Raw genomic sequence first — 18846 nt, 5'->3', positions numbered from 1 at the left:
AAGAAACCAGAAAGTCAGCAAAGGAGCCAAGTGATTGTTCTCCCGGGTGGGAGGTAAAGACAAGAGTGCAGCTTCCCAACAGTTGAACTTATTAAACACGACTAATTTGGTTTTAGAAATTAGGGGGTTGAGAAAATCCAGGTTGAAAGGAACAATGAGAATTGAAGGTCTAAAATAAGAAAACGTTAGTGCTCCGTGTGTGAACAAAGGAATTCATCGTCTTTGGCAACTACTGTATATGAAGTATGCATTAGGGTGTGAAGGAACAAGAGAGAAATAAGACATCCTTTGCTTCAGTGTTGGCTGATGATGTACGTAGTACATAGATGTACGTGGAATGAGATCTGAGCTGGATAAAGAACAGAGGATCGTGGTAGAACCCTGGAGTTCAGTCCTGGCAATGTACTAGAGAAGGGGAGCGATCAGAGAAGTAGCAAAATCAGAAGATTGAAAAGCAAAACAAACACGAAGTTTCAAGAAGGTGGTGGAATAGAATGCTGCAGAGGGTTAAAGAACAAGTGGATGGTGGAAAACGTGGGGGATATTGGGCATGTGCTGCCCACTCAGAGAGGTTTCTTGATGACTTTTCTGTCCCAAAGACTCCTTTCGCTACATTTGTGTTACGGTTGGTATGTGAATGGCAGTTTGGAGATATTGCCCATTTGGTAAATTAGGCACCCAAGAATTTAATATCTTTGAAAATGATAAATGCTTTCAAGTCATAATCATGTTACAGTTATGGACTCAGTAATAGTGTGAATTTTCCCCTAATAATAATATCTATGTCGCCACTTAAGGCAAAGAGGATACTTTCCAGCTCAGATAACACTTTCTAATCATGGTTTAAGCAAGTCTCCTTTCTGTATGTGCACCTTTTTAAATGGTCCAATTCAGCTTTTGCCTTTCCTCTGAAGAGCTAATCAAATACGTGCTAAAACCACTTAGAACCACATTATAAATTTCCTTTCTTCCTTATTTCTCTCTCCTTGGCTATAAAAATTTGGTACCCGTCCAAAATCAAAACATAAAGAACCAAACACACTTCATCAGCAAGAAGAAGGGCTCTGTTTTCATTTTGTTTCATTTCATAAAAACATTAGCCCTACACTCAGAGCATCTACCATGTAGGGTGAGCCGGAACAAGGGCTTGTTTTTACGAAAAGGGAAGGATCAGAAGTTGATGTGATCCTTCCTGCTACAGATACTTGAGGACTTGAACTTGAGTCGAGAAGCACAGACTCTCATGCTTGAAGGACTTCAAATTTTAGCTAGTCAACTACCTGTCCAATATTTGTATCCCTTCCACAACATTTCTGCAAAGTGATGGGGAATTCACTAGCTCCTGAGAACAGCTCTGACTTAGCAGGTTCTGTTACCGAGTAAGGGCTCGCTGTCTGACACACAGTTAAGCCAATACTATGGCACTGGTTTCTGAGAAAAGAAGGAGTTTTATCGAGAGGTTGACCGGCAAAGAGACAGAAGGCAAGGCTCTCAAATTTGTCTCCTTGATCCAGGGCTCTGGGCGAAAATTAAGGGATAAGGGGTATTTCAAACTTGGAAGCTGATTGGCTAGTCTTGAATTAGTCCATATAAGCTACTCCTGCTGCTGGAAGCCAGATTTTCCTTATTGAAGGACTTCTTGCTTCGTAAAGGGCTCTGGTGGCAACATTTCTATTCTTTGAGTTTGGTAAACTGAAGATTCTTGATTCTGGGGTCTTGCTGGAGACACGGGTTCCCATCTTGCACATGCACAGTGCTATCTCTGTAAAATAACTACAGGTTTGATTAGTCAAGCTATTTAAGAAGGCAAAATCAGTTTAAGCTGACCAGTTTCATTTCCTTACAAGGAGGCAAAATGTGTCTCCCTATAGTGTTGTTGGTCCCATAGTTGTACCAATTCAGGCCATTCAGGGTAACGCAGTCCCTCCAAACCCTTCAAATATTTGAAGGTAGTTTTGTTCTTGAAGCCCTTAAGTCTTCTCTTTTCCTTCAACTTCTACACCTGAGCTTGCCTTTAAGCTCTCCACTGCCTTAGCTGCTGTCTCTCAATGCACTCAGTTTTTTGTCCTCCTAAAGTATCACCCCAATACGGAATGCGATCCCGACTCCTGGGCCGTCCTGCGAAGGGCAAGGAGGAGGGGTGTGGTCATCTCTCACATTCGAAATTCAACAACTCTGGCTTAACCACTGTACCACCAGGGAAGTCCCCAAATTCCCTCTATCTGGTAAGACCCAACTCAACTACTACCTCTCCGATGGAGCCCTCCTATGTCATTCCAACCTCTAATTATCTCCCACTTCCTGAAAGTTTTCATCCATCAGAAGCTGATAGAGCAGAATCCACTTACAATCCAAGGGAACAAAACATCTCAGTCATTCGTCTTGTATTATTTACAATAAACTGTATGTATACGTATTACACTCCCAGGAAAACATAAACCACCTTTTAAAATTCACTTTGTTTTGTTTACTGGATGTTATGGACTGAATGTTTCTGTCCCCCCAAATTCATATGTTGAAATCCTAACCCCTAATGTGATGGTATTAGGGGCAACTAAGTCATGAGGGTTTAGTGCCCTTATAAAAGAGACCCCAAAGAGCTCTCTAGCCCTCTTTCTACCATGTGAGGATGCAATGAGAAGAAGGCAGTCTGCAACTCGGTCCTCTCAAGAACCGAACTGTGCTGGCATGCTGATCTACGACTTCCACGCTCCAGAACTATGAGAAATAAGCGTTTGTTGTTTAAGCCACCCAGTCTATGGTACTTTGTTATAGCAGCCCTGACTATAGCAGCAGCTGACTAAACCACTGGAGTATTGCCGGCACCTGGAGAATGTACCAGGCACTCAAAAAATATTTGTCAGATGAATGAATGAAAAGTTGAAAAGTGCTTAAGAAATGTTTGTTGATTGGCTGATTGACCTCATTGGACAGATGACTAACCAGGGCAGAGATTAAATAGCAGAGAAGGACAGGATATCATTCTTAAAAATCAAACAGTCCTCCACATCCTTGGGTCTGATCCAGATTTGCGGAAGGAGAAGGAAGAGGTGGGCTGTCAGCAAAGTCTCCAAGTTCTCAGGGGAGTAAGATTATGTAGGGAGCTCTGACTCATCTCAGGAAATCAGCAGCAGCACTTCAATACTTCCTAAAAACAGCAGCCCCCAGAGGAAGCTTGGAAGCAGTTCTGGATCCTCTCTTGTCTTTCCCCCTTTGACAGATGGGAGCGCAGGTTGCAGCATGACTGCTCAGCCTCCCAGGTGCTATGGTTATTTAGTATTCCGGATACGGCGGGGGCATCCTGCCGTATCAGTCACCCACATATTCCCATTTCTTCTGAGCCCAGGAAACTAGCAGAGGCAGGAAAAATGGAGGCAGAAAGCATAGAAATCAAAGAGTGACAAACTCTGATGTCTTAATTAAATGTATTCTCTCCACCCACCTCTCCCCTCCCCAGTCTTACTTCTCTTATTTATTTTTTTTAATGTTTTTTATTTTTATTATATTTTAAATTTATTCATTTCATCTTATTTATTTTTGGCTGCGTTGGGTCTTCGTTGCTGTGCGTGGGCTTTCTCTAGTTGCTGCCAGCTGGGGCTACTCTTCATTGCGGTGCGCGGGCTTCTCAGTGCGGTGGTTTCTCTTGTTGTGGAGCACGGGCTTTAGGCACGCGGGCTTCAGTAGCTGTGGAGCACAGGCTTCAGTAGTTGTGGTGCACGGGCTTTGTTGCTCCGCGGCATGTGGGATCTTCCCTGACCAGGGCTCGAACCCATGTCCCCTGCATTGGCAGGTGGATTCTTAACCACTGCGCCACCAGGGAAGCCCACTCCTCCTATTTAGTTTGTGGCTCCACCATATCTTCTCAGCCCCAAATGCTACCTTCCATTCCTTCCTCAGTCTCATTTTCAATATCCCAGTGGCCAAAAAATGCTGTCAATTCTACTCTGAAATGTCGCTCACATCTGACCTCCCCTTTGCAGGCTTACAGCTTCTACCCTTTAGCAAGTTCTTATCCTCTCTCACCCAAATTATTGCAATAGCTTCCTGTTGTTCTGCCTGCCTCAAATCTCTCCCCCTTCTCCAGACCATCCTTCACGTTGCCACCAGTAAAATCACACAGGATCTGAGCATGTCATTCTGTGTTTGAAATAGTCAATGGTTCCTTACTGCCTACAGAATAAAATCTAAAACTCTTGATCCAGCAAAGTCTTCCTTATCAAACCGTAACTCACCTTTTCTCTGCCCGTCCTCATAGCATTTCTATTCTGCCCCATTCCTGAACTTTCTCCACCTTAAGCTTTCTACAGCCCAAATTTTAGTTATCTTTCAAAAACGAATTCAGGCTTTACCTTCCCTGGAAATCCTCCATTTTAATGAGTGAAAACCTAGGAGCATTCAGAAATCACTCTATATGGAGCAGTAGGCAAAATTCAAAAGCATCTTGGAGGCAAAAGATGGATTTGAGGAGTAAAGGATAGTTCAGTCACTGTGTGATCATGGTCAAGTGTCAAAAGCCAGACCTGGGGATGTCGAGAAAGTCCAGAGGACAAACCAAGTTAATTGCTAGTCGGGAGATCTAAGAGATAGGACCTAGCATTTGTCGAAGGCCAACAAGATGTATGTTCTACATTAAGCACATGTGCGTATATTATCTTGATTAATCCTTCCAACAACCCTGTGAGCTAAGTGTTATTGTCACTATTTTATTAGATGAGGATATTCAGGCTCAGAGAGCTCTCATAAGTTCAATGTCACATAATGAGCGATTAGCATAACTAGAATAGTAACTTATATCTGTTCGCCTCTCAACTTAGTGCTCTCCCCACCTACCATGCACCCACAGTAAAGTGTAGCAAATCGCAGAGTCAGAATACCAAGCAGATACAGGGTCGGAAAGCAGCAAAGGACAACAGGATCACAGGTTGACTTCCCAACATGGCATGAGAGTAGGGCTTGCTCCCAGCAGACAGCATCATGATGAGTTCCTTTTAAGGGGCTGTCTTAAGGACAATTTTTGGAACTTGATATCTTCCCTAATTCCCACATCTCCTCCCACCCACCCTCCACCCAAATTAGCGTCATGCCTTCCTCTGAGCTCCCATATTCCTGGTTTTGACACATAATATGCCTTACGTAGAAGGCATAATAATAATAGACACCCCAAAACTTAGTGTCTTAAAACAAGAGCAACCATTTTTTTGGACTCATGACTCTGTAATTTATGCAGGTCAGCAGGGACAACTTGTCTCTGCTACCATAGTGTTGCCTGGGCAGCTTGACTGGGACTAGAGGATCTACAACAGTTTTGCTCACGTCTCACGGCCGAGCTGGGGCAACTGGAATGGAATGGCTTGGGGCTGGCAGGGTCTCTCTCAAGCAGAGTGACTGGACTTCTTTACATGGAGGCTGGCTTTAAAGAGAAAAAACAAAAGCTCTAAGACCTCTTAAGTCTTATACCCAGAAAGTCATACAGTGTCACTTCTGCCAGAATGTATGGGTCAAAGCAAGTGATGAAAGCAGCCCAGAATTCAGGGGAGGGGGAAAAAATCCATCTCCCGATGGGAGGGGTATCAAAGTCACATTCCAAAGAACAGGAAGGACTGGAGGGATTTTTCTGGTCATCTTTAGGGATAATTTACCACAGTGAGTTTTACATCCATCTGTTTTCTCCAATAGATTATCTTCCTAAGGTCAAATCCTTGTTTGTATTAATTTTACATTTCTCACAGTGCCTAGCATAGTAATAGCTAATGCATAGAAAATACACTAACTGGAAATGAAATTTCTGTTCCCCCAATAAGAATTTTATTCTAGTTTTGTCCCTTGCATTCTAAAAATTATAGGTCATAAAATGTCAGAGCTAGTAGGAAATTAAATGATCTAGTCCCATACCCCTCATCAATAAATGTGGAGAAATTGGGGCCAGATGGGTGAAGCAACTTGACCAAGGACTCACAGCTGGAGTTGGACCCTAACACTCCCTCACCTCACAATTATGCCACGTTTCCTACCACATGTGCACTGAGCCAAAATTCCAATATGAGGAAAGGGTGACGGAGAGGAAGTAAAGCAGAGGGGTCGTGGAGTCAAATTCTCAGAACGAACCTTGAATCAGAGGACACCAGTCAGCAGAGAGTGGGCAGGCTTGACCTCACAGGCTGAATATGTTTTGTTTGGTTCACATTGCGTTTTTTTTTTTTTTTTTTTTAATTTGAAGAAGTTGCTGACCTCAAAAAAAAAGTTCATATCAAAATCCAGATTATCAGCTTCTCTTGAAAACAGCTGGGCCATCTAGCCGCACTGGGCCTGCCTTCAAGCCTGACAACCATCGGCTGGAGCCATGCGCTGGGGTTTCCAGAGTCCTTGGTTTGAGGCAAGCTCAGCGTTCTTCCCTCATTTGTGTTAGCTGCTTGGCCAACATGTAGGTATGTGAGTGTGTGACTCCTGCCTTAAATGAAGGCATTGGAAAATTATACAGACATCTTTTTTTCTTTTTTTGCGGTACGCAGGCCTCTCACTGTTGTGGCCTCTCCCGTTGTGGAGCACAGACTCCGGGCGCGCAGGCTCAGCAGCCATGGCTCACGGGCCCAGCCGCCGCGTGGCATGTGGGATCTTCCCGGACCGGGGCACGAACCCGCGTCCCCTGCATCGGCAGGCGGACTCCCAACCACTGCGCCACCAGGGAAGCCCCCAGGCATCTTTTTTTGTGGCAACTATCTGCCTGCATGTTCCATATCCCTACAAAGTATAAGCCCCCTAAGAGCACTTGCCATGTCTTAGAAAACTTTGAAACAAGTAATATTTGTTTAGCATTTTATACCTTCCAAAGAGCATTTCTGTACATGATCCCATAGAATACTCAGTAACTTAGTGATGTAGGTCTTAGTGTAACTGAAAGTGGGGTCCGGCTGCTCGCTGCCCAAGAGCCATTAAAGAGGCAAGGTTGGTGGAAAGGAAAGTTTGCTTTATTTCAGAGGCCGGCAACCGGCGGGAGGGCAGACGCTTGTCCAAGGTCGGCCCCCCCTGCCCCCCCATTGACAATCAGGGGGCAAGAGCTTTTATAGATGGAGGGAGGGGGCTACATGCAGAAACAGCACAGTCAGCTCCGACAGTCATCTTGAAATTGGTCATCGGTGGTCTGACCAGTGTCATCTTGATTGTTTTAAGTACAATTAATCTTCATTTCCAGGGTCGGTTTATTCCCACTTCCTTGAGGCCAATTCTCAGAATTGTGGCTGCTTATGTCATGGCTACAGCCTGGTCATCATGTAGTTAACTTCTTCCACCTGATGGGGGTTTCAGTATCTATAAGACAGCTCACAGGATGTGGCTCAGAATCTTATCTATAGCCCTTGAGGAGGAACCAAAAGTCCTTGACTTTGCTTAATGACTAAAGTATTATTATTTGGTCTCCTTTGACTGTTTTCCTTTGTTTCTGCATTTTCTCCCTTCTCTGATTAAACTTATTCTTTGGCTAAAGGTTTTCTACAGACAAAAGGCAGACTGAGGACATGGTGGGGGACCACAGAGTCCTGCTCCATTTCATTATTAATCTAATTATGAATCTAATTTACTTTAAAAAAAATTTTTTCGTATCAGAGGAGAAAACAGAATCAGAAAGGCTATGATTTGCCAAAGATCAGCCAGCCATTGAATGTGGAGGTGGGTGTGGAGGGCTCCCGCTGTTTGGGGCTGCCCGGTATCTGTTTTCCTTTCTTCTGGATGTAACAACTTAATTTTCCTTTGGGGAACTATTTCTTTTCCTCACAGCCCTTGAGTTTGGGTGAGGCTGACCCCATGGGAGTGCAACTAAGTCCTGTCCAATAAGAGTTCCGATTATCCCTAACCTCAGTGATTGGTTTAGATGTGAACATGTGACCCAAGCTGGGCCAATCAGAGCTAATCAGTACCAGTCCTAGGACTTTCGCTGGAACTCTTTTTTCTTGCATTACGTTGATTGCTCCCAGTTAAGACCAGCCTGCCTTTCTTCAGAGTTCTGTGGGCAAGTGACGTGGGAGTCCTAGGAGCTCCCCAGCTCTGCAAAATACCACCGTACCCATGCCCTCCAGAACGCCGCTGACAGGAGTAAAATGGGCTCTGAACTCTGCCTGCTCCTAGAAGAACCTCTTGCTTCTCACCTCCCTCCCTTTCAGTCCTTGCTGACCCACCACCACTCTCTGCCTTGAGACCACCAACACTTATCTCAACATACTCATTATCTGCTTATATCAGTCTCCCCAAAAGTGCAGGACACCCAGGTCATCCCATATTCCCAGGATGCTAATCCTCATACTGCTTTATAAGCAATGAGGCGCACACACACCACCACCACCCCCCATGCCCCCCCACAGTCCCTTTCCCTGTGTTTTTAGTTTCCATACAATTTGCATTCTGAACATCCACAGTTACTTATTTTTTTTCTTCCCCAACTTTATAAAGATGTAATGGACTCATAACAATGTGTAAGTTTAAAGTGCACACAGTGTTTATTTGATACACACATATTGCAAAATGATTACCACCATAGCTTAGCTAACACCTGCATCACATCCCATAATTACCATTTCTTTTTTGTGGTGAGACTAAGATTTACTCTTAGAGAAGTTACTTGTTTCTTTTATGTCTGTTTCTCCCCACTAGAATGCAAGCCTTATGAGGAAAGGGACCATTCCTGTTTGATACACTGCCATGTATTCCCAGTACTTAGAACAGTGTGTAGGCTAAGGGGGGTTCGGTAATACTGAATTAATGAATAAATATGCCCAGCCTGTTTTGATGGGGATAAGCCCACTTGAGAAAGAAAGCAGTAGAGGAGAAAGCAGATGCATGAGGAGGGAAGAACAATATTCCTGCATTTTAAAAACCTTGTCTTAGTCGGCTTGGGCTGCTATAACAAAACACTATAGACTGGGTGGCCTAAACCACAGAAATCTCTTTTCTCACAGTTCTTGAGGCTGAAAGTCCGAGATCAAGTACCAGCATGGTTGAGCTCTGGTAGGGCTCTCCTCCTGGCTTGCAGATGGCCTCCTTCTCACTGTGTCCTCACAGGGCCTCTCCTCGATGTGTGTGTGTGTGTGTGTGTGTATGTGTGTAGAGTGCTCTCTCTTCCTCTTCCTAGAAGCCGCCAATCCTATCAGATTAGGTCTCCACCCTTATGAGCTTATTTAACCCTAAGTACCTCCTAACAGTCCCATTTCCAAATACAGTCACATTGGGTATTAGGGCTTCACTGTATGAGTTTTGGGAAGGACACAATTCAGTCCATAGCACCCTGACCCCAGATGTGCCTTAAACTTTTCAGTGACGTGAAGCAATACTTTCTTCTGCTTATTTTCTGCCTTAAACCGGATTGAGTTTGGTTTCTTAAAAACCAAATTTAAAAGAAGCCTAACCACTCCCCAACAAAAAAGACAAACAACCCAATTTGAAAAATGGGCTAAGGGTGGTCCAGTGGGTAAGAGTCTGTACTCCCAATGCAGGGGGTCCAGGTTCGATCCCTGGTCAGGGAACTAGATCCTGCATGCATGCTGCAACTGAGTCCGCATACTGCAACTAAGAAGTCCGCATGCTGCAACTAAAAGATCCCACATGCTGCAACTAAGACCCGGCACAGCCTAAAATAAATAAATAAATAATTTTTTAAATGTTTTTTAAAAATGGGCTAAGAATGGAAGAGACAATTCTCCAAAGAAGATATACAAATGGCCAATAAGCACACAGCATGACTAGTCATGGAGAAATGCAAATCAAAACCACAGTGAGATACTACTTCATTTCTATTAGGATGGCTAATAGCCACACCAAAAAATGTTCTCATTGTAGTAACATTGTAACATTGTTGACCAGGTTGTATAGAAATGAGAACACTTGTGCATTGCTGGTGGGAATATTAAATAGTGCAGCTACTGTGAAGACGGTATGATAATTCCTCAAAAAGTTAAACACAGAATTGCATATGATCCAGCCGTTCTACTTCCAGGTGTACAGCCAAAAGAAATGAAAGCAGGACCCCCAAATGGATATTCGTACACCAATGTGCATATCAGCATTACTCGCAATAGCCAAAAGGTGAAAATAATGCACGTGTCCATTAACAGATGAATGGATAGGGACTTCCCTGGCGGTCCAGTGATTAGGACTCAGCGTTTTCACTGCGGTGGCCCCAGGTTCAATCCCTGGTTGGGAAACTAAAATTCAGCAAGCTGCGCGGCTCGGCAAAAAAAACCCCAAACAGATGAATAAACAAAATGTGCTATATACATATGATGAAATATTTTTCAGCCTTAAAAAAGAAGGAGCTCCTTCTGTCCGTCCCCGGCCTGTGAGAGCGCATCTCCTCCGCGGCCTTCTTCCTGCCGCCGTGTACCGGTGCCTGGGCGAAGCGCTGCTGCTGTCCCGCGTCGGGCCCGCAGTCCTAGGCTCGGCAGCGGCCGACTCGGCCGCACTGCTGGGCCGGGCCGCTGGCAGGCCGGCGCCACCGCCCCTGCAGCCGGGGCTCGCGCCGCCCGGCCGGCGACACTACAGCAAGGCGGCGGCCGACCGCGAGGACGACCCCAACTTCTTCAAGACGGTGGAGGGCTTCTTGGACCGCGGCGCCAGCATCGTGGAGGACAAGCTGGTGGAGGACCTCAAGACCCGGGAGAGCGAGGAACAGAAGCGGAACCGGGTGCGTGGCGTCCTGCGGATCGTCAAGCCCTGCAACCACGTGCTGAGCTGGTCCTTCCCCATCCGGCGCGACGACGGCTCCTGGGAGGTCGTCGAGGGCTACCGGACCCAGCACAGCCAGCACCGCACGCCCTGCAAGGGAGGTATCCGTTACAGCACTGATGTGAGTGTAGATGAAGTAAAAGCTCTGGCTTCTCTGATGGCATATAAGTGTGCAGTGGTCGATGTGCTATTTGGGGGTGCCAAAGCCAGTGTTAAGATCAATCCCAAGAACTATACCGATAATGAATTGGAAAACATCACAAGGAGGTTCACCATGGAGCTGGCAAAGAAGGGCTTTATTGGTCCTGGCATTGATGTACCTGCCCCAGACATGAGCACGGACGAGCGGAAGGTGTCCTGGATTGCTGACACCTATGATAGCACCATAGGGCACTATGATATTAACGCCCATGCCTGTGTTACCGGTAAGCCCATCAGACAGGGTGGAATCCACGGACGGATCTTTGCTGCTGGTCATTCCATGGGGTTGAAAACTTCATCAGTGAAGCTTCTTACATGAGTATTTTAGGAATGACACCAGGATTTGGAGATAAAACATTTGTTGTTCAGGGATTTGGTAATGTGGGCCTGCCCTCTATGAGATATTTACATCATTTTGGTGCTAACTGTGTTGGTGTTGGTGAATCTGATGGGAACATATGGAATCCAGATGGTATTGACCCAAAGGAACTGGAAGACTTCAAATTGCAACATGGAACAATCCTGGGCTTCCCCAAAGCAAAGATCTATGAAGGGAGCATCTTGGAGGTGGACTGTGACATATTGATCCTCGCTGCCAGCGAGAAGCAGCTGACCAAGTCCAATACACCCTGAGTCAAAGCCAAGATCATTGCTGAAGGTGCCAATGACCGACAACTCCAGAAGCTGGTAAGATTTTCCTAGAGAGGAACGTCATGGTTATTCCAGATCTCTACTTGAATGCTGGAGGAGTGACAGTATCTTACTTTGAGTGGCTGAAGAATCTGAATCATGTCAGCTATGGCCGTTTGACCTTCAAATATGAATGGGATTCTAACTACCACTTGCTCATGTCTGTTCAAGAGAGTTTGGAAAGGAAATTTGGAAAGCATGGTGGAACTGTTCCCATTGTACCCACAGCAGAGTTCCAAGACAGGATATCGGGTGCCTCTGAGAAAGACGTCGTGCACTCTGCCTTAGCTTACACCACGGAGCGCTCTGCCAGGCAAGTCATGCGCACAGCCGTGAGGTATAACCTAGGCTTGGACCCGAGAACAGCTGCCTATGTCAACGCCATCGAGAAAGTCTTCAAGGTTACAATGAAGCTGGTGTGACCTTCACATAGACCGGACGGGACTGCGGCTGACTGCTTCACTACCCTCCTCACCTCTTCATCTGCAGACCTATCACAAGTTTACATGTAACCACAGAAATCTCTCTCTCATGACTTAATAGATAACGGACACCATTTTCAACAAGTCAATCCAAATCAGCCCCTTAAGAAAAAAAGTTAGGGGATCATATATAAGCTAATAAGTGATAGTAGAAATTAGCTATGTCAGAGAGCCATCTGGGCATTTTGCCTTTAAATAAAGTCTTTTCCCTCTGCCTGTGCTGCCTTTGCTCCATGGCTGTTTCCCAGCACAGTCAGCTGTAACCCTGGGAAAACTCCTTTTGTCCAAGAGCAGTGAGTCCCTTGCCACTTCAGCTCGGGACAGATCTATCAGGTGCTTGGACACATTTAAGAAGCAGGTATATGGCATTTTCAGGAGGTAGCATGGTCCTCAAGTGAGTTATTGGTATTTCACATCAGCAAAATAACTCAGTTTTACAGGTTACAAACAAAAAAACCTTTCTCTGTATGCATTTTATTCTTTTAGAATAAAATAAGTACATGCTGCTGTAATAAAATTGCCTTTAATCACTTAACAAGCCTAAACTTGACTCAAGCAGTGAATGTCTGTAAACATAATAAATGAAAAAAGCTAGTATTTTTATAACATAAAGCACTCTCATTTATAACCTGTCAATTGCATATTGTCATCCAGCAAAAATAAAAAGCCTGGTAGACCATTAAGTTATCTTCATACCTGCAAACGATGGAGGTTATTTTTGTTAAGACTGTCAGAATTTACTAACCACAATTATGACATAGAGTCCAAAGAACACAGTAACCTCCTTATAATGTTAATTAATTGTCCTCTTTTGAAGATCTATTGTGTTGACTAATTGAACAATAATTCAAGTAGCGTGCCCCAGAAGAAAACCACTTGGGATCCGTCTTTGGCGGCTCTGAGCATTGCCAATGGCCCCGACTAGCCCTGACTTTGTGTCGTCATTTAGAGCCCTCATCTTCTGCGCACAGCTTCATTCCCAGTGGGCTGGAAACAACCTGGGGTTGTGTTTTCTTTGGGAGTTGTTTGGCCAGGGCCTTTTGAACAGTAGTGTCCCAATGAGGTACTAGATATTATTTATATAAGAATGAGCTGCTTTTTTTTAACAATAATATCCTTTCAGAAATTTCTAACTACTTTGTAACTGCATGACTTAACCTGGTGACAAAAGCAGTTATTAAAAAGCCTATCTTGGGCTTCCCTGGTGGCACAGTGGTAGAGAGTCCGCCTGCCCATGTAGGGGATGCGGGTTCGTCCCCCGGTCCAGGAAGATCCCACATGCCGCGGAACGGCTAGGCCCGTGAGCCATGGCCGCTAAGCCTGCGCGTCCAGAGCCTGTGCTCCGCAACGGGAGAGGCCACAACAGTGAGAGGCCCTCGTACCGCAAAAAAAAAAAAAAAAAAAGCCTACCTTTTACAGAAAGAAAAAACAAAAAAAGGAGGAAATTCTGGCATATGTTATGACATGGGTGAACCACGAGGACATCATGCTACTGAAATAAGCCGGTTGCAAAATGACAAATATTGTATGATTCCCCTTATATGAGGTTCCTAGGGTAATAAAATTCATAGAGACAGAAAGTAGAATGGTGATTGTGAGAGGCTGGGGGAAGGGGGAAATGGACAGCTATTGTTTAATGGGTACAGAGTTTCAGTTCGGGGAAAATGACAAGGTTCTGAAGATGGTTATACAGCAGTGTGGATGTACTTAATGCCACTGAACTTAAGAAAAAGTTAAATGGTAAACTTTTTTTTTTTAACAGGAAAGTTTATTTTAAATTTGACGATCACACATTTGAAAATGGTAAACTTCACGTTATGCGTATTTTACCATAATAACAAAAAGAAACCTAACCAGTACATAGATCTCAAACCCAAATCTTTAGACTCCAAACCGTGTCTCCTTCCATCACTTGTGCTCTCCAGCTCAAATGCCCTGCACATCATTTGTGCTTAATAAAAATCAGGTGAACAAGTGAATTAATACATAAATGAATGAATGCATTAATGTTTATTTTTAGTTAACCTGCGGGCTTTTCATCTCCTGGCAAAAAGCAAACGTTTTAATTTGTAGTCCTTAACAGTCTGGAAAGTATCATGAAAGTTCAACCCAGTTTCTTACTTCAGGAAGCCTAGAGGCATGTCCCTACCACATACCTGAAGTTCACACTGACATGTCCACATTTAGCACAGGAGAGTTTATTTGCCTGTGTATGTATATTTCGAGTGTGACCTTGGAGTAGAAACACCTTGAAGGCAGACACACTTTTCTTTGTATCATTCACAATAGCTAGTTCAGGGAGTTTGTACACTCAGCTGCTACCCCAGAGCCCTGGTAAACATGGTAGCTGGGCAAAAGTAGCTTTGAGACAACCTCTGGGCTTTACTTCACTCCCTCACCAAGCCCTGGTGACGTTTACATTCTAGATGTTTAGATGTCATCGTCATTGCCACCACTCTGATTAAGGCCATTATCTGTCACCTGACCCCTTGCAGGAGCCTCCTAACTGGTCTCCTTCTTTCTCTCTTGCACCCTCCCCTACATCCTTCCGTTCCCCACAGAGCAGCAAGGCTATGAATCTGATTATGTTCTACCCTGGCTTAAAACCTTGAATGACTTCCCGCTGTGGAAGCATACAGACAAAATCTCCTAACTTGGCCTAGTTGGTCCTCATATGTTCTATCATCCTGTGTAAACAGTCAAGCCTCATACAGAACCACCTCCTATATCCTCTCTGGGCTGCAGCCAGATGCTCTGGGTCTGATATTGACCAGGGTTCTTGGCCTTCACCAGTCAATAGAAATTGACTAGATACCAGGCAAGAAATTCAGGCAAGGCTTTATTGGGGCCCCTGCTTGGGGCGGGGGAAGGGGGGGGGAAGGTGGGGGGGGGAGGGGGGAAGGGGGGAGGGGGGAAGGTGAGGGGGGAAGGGGGGAAGGGGGGGAAGGTGAGGGGGGAAGGTGGGGGGGAAGGTGGGGGGGAAGGTGGGGGGGAAGGTGGGTGGGGGAAGGTGGGTGGGGGGAAGGTGGGTGGCGAAGGTGGGTGGGGGGGGAAGGTGGGGGGGAAGGTGGGTGAGGGGGGAAGGTGGGGGGGTGGGGAACACACAACCAACAGGTTCCCTTGCTTGCTCCCTGACTGGGGGGGGGGTGAGCTTCCTCCTTATATAGGGTGAGGGTAGGGGTGGGTCCAGGGGTCGGGCCAGAGGGGTGGCTTAGGTGGTCTGCCCACCCCTTAGGTGGTGTTGAGTGAAGGGGGCATGCGCAGTACCCTGCTTTTGCTCCAGGCTCTTAAAAAGTGGCAGTTGCATTTTTTGGTCTCTTTGTATCTTTTGTCCACAGTTTTGCCCCAACTAAACAGGCACACAGTTATTTTTAGTCCCATATAGTTTTTTTTTTAATATTCTGTTTCTGGAGGAGAGGTGTGTCCAGGTGCAAGCATTGCAGCACTGCAGCAGAGGGTCCCAGGTCCCAGCCTGTCTTGGGTCTTCCATTCCTGAAATGCACGTCCTCCCACTACAAAATCTTCGTGCGCACTGTTACCTCTCCTCCCTCCCTTCCCTCTCCGTCTGCCTGTTCAGTACTTATTTCTCCTTCAGCTCTCCCAATAAGCATCAATTCCTCAGCAAAATCTTCCCTGGCCTCCTCCTGCATCCCACTCAGGCTTGGTCAGCTTCCTTTGGAACAAGCTGTCATGGATCAGTGTTCCTTTCCTGCAGGGCACCACCCTCAGTTAGTAAGTACACATTCCTTCCCAGCACTATTTGATCAATGACTATCTCCCACACTGAGCAGACTCTAAGCTCCATAAGGACAAAGGCCCATCACTGAATCACCATTGTCTAACACAATGCATGGTGTATAATCGCTGCTCAATAAACATGTGTGGGAAGAAAAAAGGGAAGGAGAGAAAGAAACAAAACAATAGGGGCCCCTTGTGGAAGGTTAGGAATCCATACAGCACCATATTCACACAGCACCAGCACTGTTTGACACAATAGCTAAAATTCAGCAGACACACTTCCAAGTTTCATCTTGGTTTTGCAGGCTTGGTCAAATGGCCAAAATTCTCTAATTTTTTGTTTGTTCGATTTATTTCTGCAGACAGATATAGATTCCTACTAAGCGGAAGGCATGTATTATTGGAAGGATTCTTCTCAACTAGAAGGTAGCCTTCCAGAGAGGGATATATTAGAATTTCAAGGGGGATTCCTACTCAGAGTGCAAATAAACCCACAACCAATGTGATGGTACTTGAGTGAGCTAGCAGGCAGAAAGTGATGCAGAGATGAATCAGACAGTCCATGACATCAAAGAAGTTACTCTTGAATGTGGGAAAGACATGAGGCTAGAACTATACTATGAGGCAATTTGCTAAAACAAAGAGAAAGGGGGAATTCCCTGGCGGTCCAGTGGTTAGGACTCCATGCTTTCACTGACGAGGGCCCGGGTTCAAACCCTGGTCAGGGAACTCAGATCCCACAAGCCATGTGGCACGGCCAAAAAAAAGAATACAGAGAAAGGTGCCCACAGAGCACAAAGGAGGAGTGACTAGTTTCAACCGGGGGAGGAGAGGAGAGGGTTCGTTCGTAACTTTGGAGCTGGACCCGGGAGGGTAGGCAGGACCTCACGGATAGCCATGAGGGACAGCCATCTGGACCTCTCTCCAAGAAAGATGGTGAAGGCTAACTATCAAAGAGCTTCACCAGAGGCTCTGTGAGTATCAAGTACTGCCTCTTGATGGCAGATAACTCTAATATATTCCGCTACACAGCAATTGTGCTCAGCTGACCAATAATATTACTTCTGTGAACTGAATGTATCTAAGCTTTTTCCTTCACTACCCAAGAAGGTCTTGATTTACCGGCATCATCCGTGTGTGGGAGAAATGACTCTAGCCACCAACAGGAGATTAGCTGAGGAGGAGTTGACTCATACGTAGAACTAACTGGTGATTTCTGCCCCATCTCTGTTCTTACTGGGCTGCCAAATGCCTGGCACTCTCTGTGACTTGATCGATTCAGTTTGACCACCTGGAGAAACACATAAACAAGGCATGTCTTTCCAGAGCAAGATATGAGGAAACAGAGAACAGAGATGGTTCTAGACAAAACAGACATCAGCCACGTCTAGATGGGCACGCCTGGGCTCCCTGGCTGGTGTAGAGCACGCCGCTCATGGCTGTTAGTACTTCTTGGGTTCTGGGCATTATTCTAAAGTGCTTTGTATGTGTTAAGTCATTGAATCCTCACTGCAATCTGAGATAGGCGGAGTCATTGCCATGCACTTTAATAGGGGAGAGAGATGAAGCCCAGAGGGGCTAAGTAACCTGTCCAAGGTCACACAGCAGTGGGATTTGAACTCGCAGCCCATGCCCTTCACCACCGTGTTAGACTGCCTCTCATCCTCAGAGCTGAAAGCCAGGACATTGGAGTCAGGCACAGCTGCCTTTAATAAGAGCTTCCTCACTTTCCAGCTGTGTGACCTTGGCCCCATTATCTAACTTTTCAGGGCCATTTGCATTGTAATAAGCCCCAAAGCCTTAAACTTGGGGAACAGCTCTCAGCTGGAGGAATTTGGTGTCTCAGCCTGCCAGTTGGCTCCCTGCCCCTGTCCCTGGCCCTCACCCCCAGCTGAGACTCTGATTTCAACTCTTGCTCGCTGCTCAGCCCCAGCCTTCCAGTTCTGAAAAAGGACGTCCTGAAACAGACTGAGCTGTGCCAAATGGAGGCCAAGTCTTGGAGTGCTTGGCCTCTTGGTCTCATCCGGGCCCCAGAGCTCTAACGTGAGCTCCTGAGCTCTGGTGTGGCTATACCCACGTTTCCCCTTGTGTGGTTCCTCTGTCCCATTAATAGGGCCCAAGGCCTTGCGTCTTTACCCAGATTCCCTCATGCACTCTGCTCTGACACCTCCATCCGAATCCCAGTTCTAGAAACCTATCTAGCGCCCAGTCCTGGTGTACGGGTCAGTCCTGGCCTTGCACTTGCCAGTCCCTCTCCCCAGTTCAAGAAGAGCACGGCTCCTTAGATGACCCTCAGAGCTGGGCCTCTGCAACGATGGACTGGCCTCTCAGTTGACTGATTACCTGACCACTCGCCACACCTGCACTCCCCAAACTGCTCTAGCCACAGGCAGATAAGCCAAGTAATTCTTTTTTTTGAGATACAATCTATAGAACATAAAATTCACCATTTTAATCATTTAAAGTTTACCTGGTTGTACAATCCTCACCACTACCTAATTCCAGAATATTTTCATCTCCCTATAAAGAAACTCCATACTTTTTACCAGTCATTCTCCACTTCCCCGCCCTCCAACCCCTGGCAATCACCAAACTACCTTCTGTCACCACGGATTTGCCTGTTCCGGACATGTCATATGAATGTAATCGTATCTATTTGTCCTTTTTTGGACTTAGCATAACGTTTTGAAAGTTCATCCACGTTATAACATGAATCAGTACGTCGTTCTTTTTATGGCTGAATAATATTCCCTTGTGTGGCTAAACCATGTTTTGTTTATCCATTCGTCAGTTGATGAACATCTGGGCTGTTCTTACTTTTTGGCTCTCATGAATAATACTCCTATGAACATATGTATACAAGTTTTTCTGTGAATATGTTTTCAGTTATCTTGGGTGTGTACCAAGGAGTAGGACTGCTGAATCGCAGGGTAGCTCTATGTTTAACTTTTTGAGGAATTTCTAAACTGTTTGCACTGTTTTATCTTCTCAACAGCAATGTATGAGACTTCCAATTTCTCTGTATCCT

The 18846-nt window shown here is 45.6% G+C and overlaps 1 pseudogene; it reads left to right on the top strand.

Moving 5' to 3' along the window:
• Nucleotides 1–8980: 8980 nt before the first annotated feature.
• Nucleotides 8981–12155, top strand: LOC101272546 (glutamate dehydrogenase 1, mitochondrial-like; annotated as a pseudogene).
• Nucleotides 12156–18846: the final 6691 nt, after the last annotated feature.

This window comes from Orcinus orca, chromosome 8, assembly GCF_937001465.1.
Source record: "Orcinus orca chromosome 8, mOrcOrc1.1, whole genome shotgun sequence".
Classification (NCBI taxonomy): domain Eukaryota; kingdom Metazoa; phylum Chordata; class Mammalia; order Artiodactyla; family Delphinidae; genus Orcinus; species Orcinus orca.
This window is presented reverse-complemented; position numbering and strand designations above follow the sequence as displayed.